The 9,612-nt window shown below is 40.4% G+C and overlaps 1 pseudogene; it reads left to right on the forward strand.

The window, feature by feature from the left end:
- Positions 1-2,429: 2,429 nt before the first annotated feature.
- LOC100660534 (olfactory receptor 2B11-like) lies at positions 2,430-4,452 on the forward strand (annotated as a pseudogene).
- The last annotated feature ends 5,160 nt before the right edge of the window (positions 4,453-9,612 follow it).

Here is a 9,612-nt window from a genome sequence, read left to right on the forward strand (position 1 = left end):
TGACTTTTATCTACACCTCTTTTCTGTTTTTTCCATCCCCCTTTTTTTTTCTTCACTACCCTTGTAACTTCTCCCCTTCTTCCTCAGTTTAGACTCTGAGAAGAAACCTTGGAATCAGATATCTAGCACAGGACAGAAAGGGAAATGACACTATGCCTTTTGAACTTCAGAAGTAGTCTAGACTGACTTTGCCCTGCCATAGCTCATTGAGTCAAAATGAGAATCATGAGTTCTCGTTAGAAGGAAAATTGTATTCTATGAGGCTTATCCCAGAAATATTTCCGGTAGAATAGTGGAAAGAAGTGCAATAATTGGGTGATACACAGAATCATTCAAAAACGGCAGCAGCAGTATATCGACAGGGAACTGCCGGAAATTCAGGCTGGATTCAGAAGACGACATGAAACCAGGGATATCATTGCTGATGTCAGATGGATCCTGGCTGAAAGCAGAGAATACCAGAAGGATGTTTACCTGTGTTTTATTGACTATGCAAAGGCATTCAACTGTGTGGATCATAACAAATTATGGATAACATTGTAAAGAATGGGAATTCCAGAACACTTAATTGTGCTCATGAGGAACCTTTACATAGATCAAGAGGCAGTTGTTCAGACAGAACAACGGGATACTGATTGGCTTAAAGTCAGGAAAGGTGTGTGTCAGGGTTGTATTCTTTCACCATACCTATTTAATCTTTATGCTGAGCAAATAATCTGAGAAGCTGGACTATATGAAGAAGAACAGGGCATCAGGATTGGAGGAAGACTCATTAACAACCTGTGTTATGCAGACACAATGTTCCTTGCTGAAAGTGAAGAGGACTTGAACCACTTACTAATGAAGATCAAACACCACAGCCTTCAGTATGGACTGTACCTCAACATAAAGAAAAGAAATATCCTCACTACTGGACCAATGAGCAACATCATGATAAATGGAGAAAAGATTGAAGTTGTCAAGGATTTCAATTTCCTTGGATCCACAATCAACACCCATGGAAGCAGCAGTTAAGAAATCAAAAGACACATTGCATTGGGTAAATCTGCTTCAAAGGACCTCTTCAAAGTGTTAAAGAGCAAAAGTGTCACCCCGAAGACTAAGGTGTGCCTGACCCAAGCCATGGTATTTTCAATTGCATCATATGCATGTGAAAGCTGGACAATGAATAAGGAAGACTGAAGAAGAGTTGATGTCTTTGAGCCGTGGTATTGGCAAAGAATATTGAATGGACTGCCAAAAGAATGAACAAATCTGTCTTGAAAGAAGTGCGGCCAGAATGCTTCTTAGAGGCAAGGATGGTGAGACTGTGCCTTACATACTTTGGACATTTTGTCATGAGGGATCAGTCCCTGGAGAAGGACATCATGCTTGGCAGAGTACAGGGTCAGCGGAAAAAAGGAAGACCCTCAACGAGGTGGAATGACACAGTGGCTGCAACAATGAGCTCAAGCATAACAAGGATTGTAAGGATGACGCATGACCCGGCAGTGTTTCGTTCTGTTGTGCATAGGGTCGCTATGAGTCGGAACCGACTCAACGGCACCTAACAACAGCACAGAATATCAGAAACTTTATAACAAACGGTATGTAATTTTGGAACAATAGAAGGAAGAAAGCAGATTTGCACTAGTTCATTGATTTGAAGCCTGGATTTGAGTAGTTTTATTTTTTCCCTTCAAAAAACAGCAGAGTTCTTTAAAATATAGGACCAGAGTGAGAGGGAATGTATTTGTCACAGCATCTAAGCTGAACAGATCACGGTTTATGCATAAAGCACAAAATATCATGAATTATCTGCATACAGGATTTAATTTCTTTTCAATTCTATCGTAAACTGTATCATCCCCATCATAACCTTGAAACCACACCCATAAATTCTCAGCAGGACAGAGAGTGTTGGGAAACAGTATGAGTTGGAGGCCAACAGAGCACAGTGAAAGGCCATGCGAGTCAGTTGTTGGCAAACCAATACCCACTAACAATAAGGGCATCCAAAAATGAAGCTGACTGTGTTTTCTATCACCGAGAGGGGACGGTTTCATTGCAAAGAAGTTGCTCAGGAAATTCAAATGTCACTCAAACTGACAGACAAACATTAGCTCTAGAGACAGTTTAAGGAGCCCTGGTGGCACAATAGTTAAGTGCTTGGCTGTTAACCACAAGGTTGCCTGTTGGAATCTACCCAGCAGGTTTCTCTTTGGGAGAAAACCTAATGATCTGCTCCCATAAAAATTACAGCCAAGAAATCCCTATGGGGCACTTCTACTCTGTCACATGAGGTCCCTATAAATCGAAATTGACTTGACTGTACCTAACAACAAGAGGCAGTCTGGTCCTTTAGTGAACAACTCTAGGAGCTACATTTCTTATACCAATCAAGATCTTTCTTCTGGTGGTCAAAATTCTATGTTTTAGGGTCTAATTCAGCTCCATAACCAAGTCCGGGGTGAAGAGACACACGACTTGGCTGCTCCACTCAAGGGATTCAGAAAATCTTGACTTGTGCTAATGTCACTGCCAACGCAAGACCTAGGAATGCCTGTGTGAAAGAGGTCACATAGGGGAGAAGTCAGTGTGATCCAGAGAGCCAGGGTGCAGATCCTTGTGGTGATGGAACCAGATGAAAGCTTAGGAGGTGAGTAAGGTGTATTGACATCAATAAAGCTTCTAACTGTTCACAAAGTCCTTACACTTACTTTATGCCGCCTCCCACCTTCTTCCCACCGCTGCCTCAAAAAGACAAAATGAGAAAGCCTAAGAAAGTAGACAATTCCTGGCATGTGTTTTCAGGGAGAAGTCAAACATCCTGATGATGATGGGAGCTATGTCAGGCTTTGACCGAATTGAAAGAAACTTGTTATCCATATGATAATGTTCCTCTTATCACATACATAATGTCTTTTATCCTTCCCAAGTCTTCGTAGTTAAAGTAGGAATTTTCTCCCTACTTTACAGATGGAAAACTTGTGGTTCAGAAAGATTAAACAGCATTTTCAAAGTCACAGAGTAGAAGGTAGGGAAAGGACACATTTGCAGGTGTTCTGGCTCTTGGTCTGACTGTTCTACATTCAAGTCTCTACAGAGGTAAAGAAGATCAGACAGGGTCTCGCCTTAGTAAGAAAACATGGACGCAGGAATGAAGACCAGCATTAATTCCTCCTCTCAGGTTTGATTCATTTATATGTTCTCAATTCTTTACAGGTGTCGCATAATGCATCAGCATGAGAAGTGGCAACCAGAATTTCTTGGGGAATTCCCCTAAGAACTTTATCCTGCTGGATGTCTCTGATAGACCATGGCTGGAACTTCCTCTTTCTGTGGTCCTTCTAGTTTCCTACATTCTGGCCATGTTGGACAACATCGCCATCGTCTTGGTGTCCCAGCTAGAAGCCCTGCTCCAAGCCCCATGCACATCTTCCTCAGCCACTTGTCCTTCCTGGATCTCTGCTACACCACCACCGCAGTCCCATAGATGCTGTTCAACATGGGCAGCTCCAGGAAGACCATCAGCTATGGTGGCTGCACAGTGCAGTATGCTATCTTCCACTGGTTGGGCTGCACTGAGTGCATCATCTTAGCCACCATGGCCCTAGACTGTTATGTGACCATCTGTAAGCCCTTCCAGTATGCTGTTATCATGCACCACCCTCTCTGCCAGCAGCTCGTGGCTGTGGTCTCGGTCGGTGGTTTCTGCAACTCTCTAGTTCAGGTGGTCTTGACAGTGCAGTTGCCTTCCTGTGGCCAGCAGGTACTAAAGAACTTTTTCTGTGAGGTGCCAGCCTTGATCAAGCTGTCATGTGCTGACACGACTGTGAATGATGCTACATTGGCTGTACTAGTGGCCTTCTTTGTGCTAGTCCCCCTAGCTCTCATCCTTCTCTCCTATGCCTTCATTGCCCATGCAGTGCTCAGGATCCAGTCCTCCAAGAGATGGCACAAGGCTTTTGGAACCTGTTCTTCCCACCTGGTGGTGGTCTCCCTCTTCTACCTATCTGTCATTTACATGCATCTGCAGCCACCTTCCAGTTACTCCTAAGAGCAGGGCAAGTTTATCTCCCTCTTCTATTCCATAGTCACCTCCACTCTCTATCCCTTCATCTACATCCTGAGGAATAAGGATGTGAAAGGAGCCCTCAGAAGACTCCTGGAAAGGATCTGGGGGATCTGTAGATGAACTGAGATGTGGCCATTTCCATTTGTTGAAGTACATTTAATAGGTGTATTGTGTGCTTAAAACACCTTTCACTTAATGAGTTAATAATGAAACAGTGTCGTTTTTTGAGAGATCTGAGCCCCAAAACCCCATCCAAAACATTTTACCTCCTAGGTGATCAGAGTGTCTAAAATTCCACCTCTGCAATTAATTCTTTACTTCTAAGGTGCCATATGTTTTCAGAAATTGTTTATACAGACTTGGAGTTTAGTATTTGTCAAATTACTTGATTTCTAATTTCCTTATCCTTCTCCCTTTTCATCTCCCTATTTTTCTTCCATTTGTCTCTTTCAAATCTTCTCTCTTACTTTCCCTATTACTACTTTGCATGCATGTTATGAAATTGACACATATATTACTTAAAATGAATTTATATTCCTCTCCATGAATTTTATGACTCTCAAAAGCTTTCAGGAATGTGATGTATTGCTTTCTTCTTACTTTGACTTTAGATGATGCCTTTTCCTGTAGTTCAAATTTCTTTCTATAGACAATTTCCCCCATTAATTGGGAACTAGTACAAGCTTTAGGCAAATCTGCTGCAAAAGATGTCTTCGAAGTGTTAAAAAGCAGAAGTCACCTTGAGGACTAAGATGCACCTGACCCAAGCCATGGTATTTTCAATTTTCTCATATGCATGCAAAAACTAGACAATGAATATGGAAGATCAAAGAAAAATTGATGTCTTTGAATTACAGTGTTGGCAAAGGATATTGAAAAAACCATGAATTTCCAGAAGAACAAAGAAGTCTGTCTTGGAAGAAGTACAGCCAGCTGCTTTTTGGAAGCGAGGATGGTGAGACTTCTGTATTTTGGATATGGACCGGTCCCTGGAGAAGAAAATCATGCTTGGTAAGGTAGAATGTCAGCAAAAAAGAGAAAGACCCTCAGTGAGATAGATTGACATAGTGGCTGCAACAATGGGCTCAAGCACAGCAACAGTTGAGGATGGCACATAACCGGGCTGTGCTTTGTTCTGTTGTACATGGGTTGCTGAGTCAGAATCCACTCAACAGCACCTAACACCAACAAGTACAAGCATATCTATCATACCCCAAATCCACTGCTGTTGAGTCAATTCCAACTCATACCAACTCTATAGGACAGGGTAGAACTGCTCCATAGGGTTTCCTATGCTGTAATCTTTACAGGAGCAGATCACCAGGTCTTTCTCCCATGGAGCCACTAGTGGGTTCAAACCACTGAACTTTTTGTTAGTGGCCAAGCACTGAACCATGAGCCACCAAAAAAAAAAAAAAAAAAAAAAAAAACCCACTGCCTTCGAGTCAATTCTGACTCATACCAACCCTACAGGACACAGTAGAATTGCCCCATAGGATTTTTAAGGCTGTAAATCTTTACAGAAGCAGACTACTACATCTGTCTCCCATGGAGTGGTTAGTGGGTTTGAGCCACCAACCTTTTGGTTAGCAGCCAGATGCTTTGACCACTGCACCACCATGGCCCTTACTGAGTCACCAAGACTTCTTACATCTATCACAGATGGCTAAAATGTGCAAGGCTATATTAGCTTTGGAGCCCTGGTGGCACAGTGATGAGAGCTCGGCTGTTAAGCAAAAGGTCAGCAGTTCGAATTCACCAGCTGCTCCTTGGAAACACTATGGGGGTAGTTCTACTGTGTCATATAGGGTTGCTATGAGTTAGAATTAACTCAATGGCAACAGGGTTTTTTTTTAATACCAGGTTTCATGGTGCTATGGACCGAATTGTGTCCCCTCCCCCCACCAAAAAAAAAAGTGCAATCTTAATTCCTGTACCTGTAAATATTACCCTGTTTGGCAATGGTTTTCTTTTGTCAATTTAATTAGGTCATACCAGAGTAGGTTGGGTCCTAAATCTAATCACATCTAATCGTATCTAATCAGTGTCTTATGAAAAAAGCAGAATAAATATAGAGATGCACAGAGAGGGAAGACAGACAACAAGGAATACCAAGCAATACCAAGGAAAGCCAAGGAATTCCAAGGGCTACCAACAAGCAAAGACCCTCCCTTAGAGCCAATGCCCTGGTTTGGAATTCTAGCCTCCAAATCTGTGAGATAATAAATTCCTGTTCTTTAAAGCCACCACTTGTAGTATGTGTGTTACAGCAGCAGTAGATAACTAAGACACATGGGCACAAATAAAAATAGCAACGTTTCTTATTTCCCCCCCAAAATTTTATTTGAGATGGGAAAACGAAATATAAATACGATCAGAGTTAAAGACAATAAAACTTTACATAACAAGTCTAAGGTAATTGAAATAGCTAACATTTGTTGAGGGTTTCCCAGATGCATCACCTCATGCAATCTAAAAATAACCCCACAATATAATTGCATATGTTATTTCCCCGTTTTATATAAGAATTCGATCATTAGAAAGATTACAATAACTTGACTAAGGTCATCCATCTAGTAAATAAGGAGATGTAGACTAGCACTAAGTTCGGTACTTGAGTAGAATGGAGCCATGATACTAATACCATATAAAAAATATATATATTTTTTACATTTTCTAGATTTATTTACACTTCAGTTGTTTGTTTTTGTCTCCCTGTCTTGTATATGCCAAACATTGACATAGCCAAACATAAAATTAAAATATTGAACATATAAAAATTAAAGAAAAATGAAGGAAGGTTTTCTGAAAGTCAACGCACAAAGGCAATAGGAATTACAATATTATAGGAGTTTCTCTAAGAAAAGTAAAAGAACGATATTTCTGATATCAAGACCTCTTAGGAATTTTTCCCATGGGTGCCATAGAACCGACACTGTGTAATAACACAAAGTCCTTAGAACAACCTTACTAAACATACAGAAAGATCTAAAAGAGTTTTATTATTATTATTGTAAATGTTCTTAATAGTATAGGTCTAAGATGCAGGTCGATAAAAGCAATTTCACATTGATGCAAAGAAAGTTGATCCATACATGCAGCTACGTATAATGGTATGATTTAATACTAGGATACATTTGAGATTGTTAGGACTATGTTTCTCAAAATAGATGTGTCAGATGAAAGACAGCCTCAAATTTATTTCTATTCCTTGCAATAAGAAGTGAAAACTAATATCCCTTACTTTAAATCAGGGCTGGCCTTAGTGATTTGATTGACCATTAGATGAAGTGAAAATGATGTCCTAGATATTCCAAGGTATCAGGGTTATATCATTCATTATACTTTTACAATCTGTATGCTGAGCAAATATTCTGAGAAGCTGGGCTATATGAAGAAGAATGTGGCTTCAGAATTGGAAGAAGACTCATTAACAACCTGCAATATGTGGCTGACATAACCTTGCTTGCTGAAAGCGAAGAGGACTTGAAGCACTTAATAACGAAGATCAAAAACTACAGCCTTCAGTACGGATTGCACCTCAACATAAAGAAAACAAAAATTCTCGCAGCTGGACCAATAAGCATCATCATGATGAAGAGAGAAAATGTTGAAGTTGTCAAGGATTTAATTTTACTTGGATTCATAATCAACACCCATAGAAACAGCAATCAAGAAATCAAATGACATATTACATTGGGCATATCTCCTGCAAAAGACCTCTTTAAAGTGTTAAAAAGCAAAGATGTCACTTTGAGGACTAAGGAGTGCCTGACCAAAGTCAGGGTATTTTCAGTCGTCTCATATACATGCAAAAACTGGACAATGAATAAGGAAGACCAAAGGAAAAAAATGATGCCTTTGAATGATGGTGCTGGCAAAGAGTATTGAATATACCATGGATTTCCAGAACAAAAAACAAACCTATCTGGAAAGAAGCATAGCCAGAATGATCCTTAGAAGGAAGGATGGCAAGACATCGACTCAAGTCCTTTGGACATGTTATCAGGATGGACCAGTAACTGGAGAAGGACATCATGCTTGGTAAAATAGAGGGTCAGTGAATAAGAGGAAGACCCTCAATAAGATAGACTGAAAAGTGGCTGCAATAATGGGGTCAAACATAATGACTGTGAGGATGGCGCAGGATCAGGCACTGTTTTGTTCTATTGTGCATAGAGTTGCCATGAGTCAGAACTAACTCAACGGCACCTAAGAGCAACTACCAGAATGGGAAGTAGGAAGAACAGGGATTAATGGTGATGGAAAAATAGCATTGATTAAAGGTAAGGTTGCACATCTAGTTAGTGTAATTGATGTCAATAAGTTGTATGCCTGTTTAAAGTTGAATTGGCAAAAACTGTGTACTAGCTATATTTACAACAATGACACACACACACACAAACACACACACAAAGAGTAAGTGCTCAGGCTGCTTATGTACAACTAAAATTCTCATGGGATCTGGCTCCTTGGTTTGGAGGTTTAGTGATTCACAGGACATCCCAGCTAATTGTCCTAAGAATGTGGTTAGTGCTTCTGTTCTACCTCCTAGTTGGCTGTGTAGCGCTTGGGGTCTTAAAAGCTTGCAAGCAGCCATCCCATGCATGACAATTGATCTCTATTCACCTACAGCAACAGAGGAAGAAGGGGACTCAGGAATAGGAGGAGAATATGAAATGCTTTGCTAATTTCCTCTAGAACACTGCCCCTTTGTCATGAGACAGAAGAACTGGAAGGTGCCCAGCTGCCATTACTAAACTTTTTAATCAAAGATTCTATAGAAGAATCCTATCAAAAAGGTGAAAAATGTAGAACAGAATTTCAAATTCTCATGGACTCCAGACTTTCTGGAGCCATGGGGGCTGGATGAACCCTTGAAACTATTATCCAGAGATAATCTTTAAAATTTAAACCAAAAATATTCCCTGAAGTCTATCTTTATGGGATCAAAGTGCCAACAATGACCTGAAAGATTAGATAGGAACCTTAGGGGGCAGTGAGTTTATGTTAGTGTGGTAAGAACAACTCAGAAAAGGAGGGTATCAATGTTTGCTCAACTCACAGAATGTAATTGATGTCACTAAATTGTACATGCAGAAATTGCTGAATTAGTGTATGTTCTGCTGTGTATATTCTCAACAACAATAACAAAATAAATTTTAAAAAAAGAAAAAAAGGAGCCAAGATGGCGGACCAAGCCATTCCACTGCAACAAAGACCTAAAAAAAACAAGTAAAACAGATACAGACATCAGTCCTGGAACTCTGAAACTTAAACGAAGGGATAAAGAATTAAATCAGAAGCCACTGAGAAGAAACTGATAGAAAATGTCAAAGTAGATACAAAGTGGAGGCTCTCAGCCAAATGGCATGACTCAATGTGAACATCTTGGAATAAAGCCAACAACCCTGCACACAGAAAGGAGCATCCACAGAATTCCCAATGGAAGATAGAGATATGATGTGGACACTCCCAGGGCTAAGTAAGACCACGTATGCTGGCTGCAACTCAAGAAGAAGCCTAACCTCTCTCATATGGTAACCATAAGAGCA

The sequence above is a fragment of the Loxodonta africana genome, chromosome 16 (assembly GCF_030014295.1).
Source record: "Loxodonta africana isolate mLoxAfr1 chromosome 16, mLoxAfr1.hap2, whole genome shotgun sequence".
Classification (NCBI taxonomy): domain Eukaryota; kingdom Metazoa; phylum Chordata; class Mammalia; order Proboscidea; family Elephantidae; genus Loxodonta; species Loxodonta africana.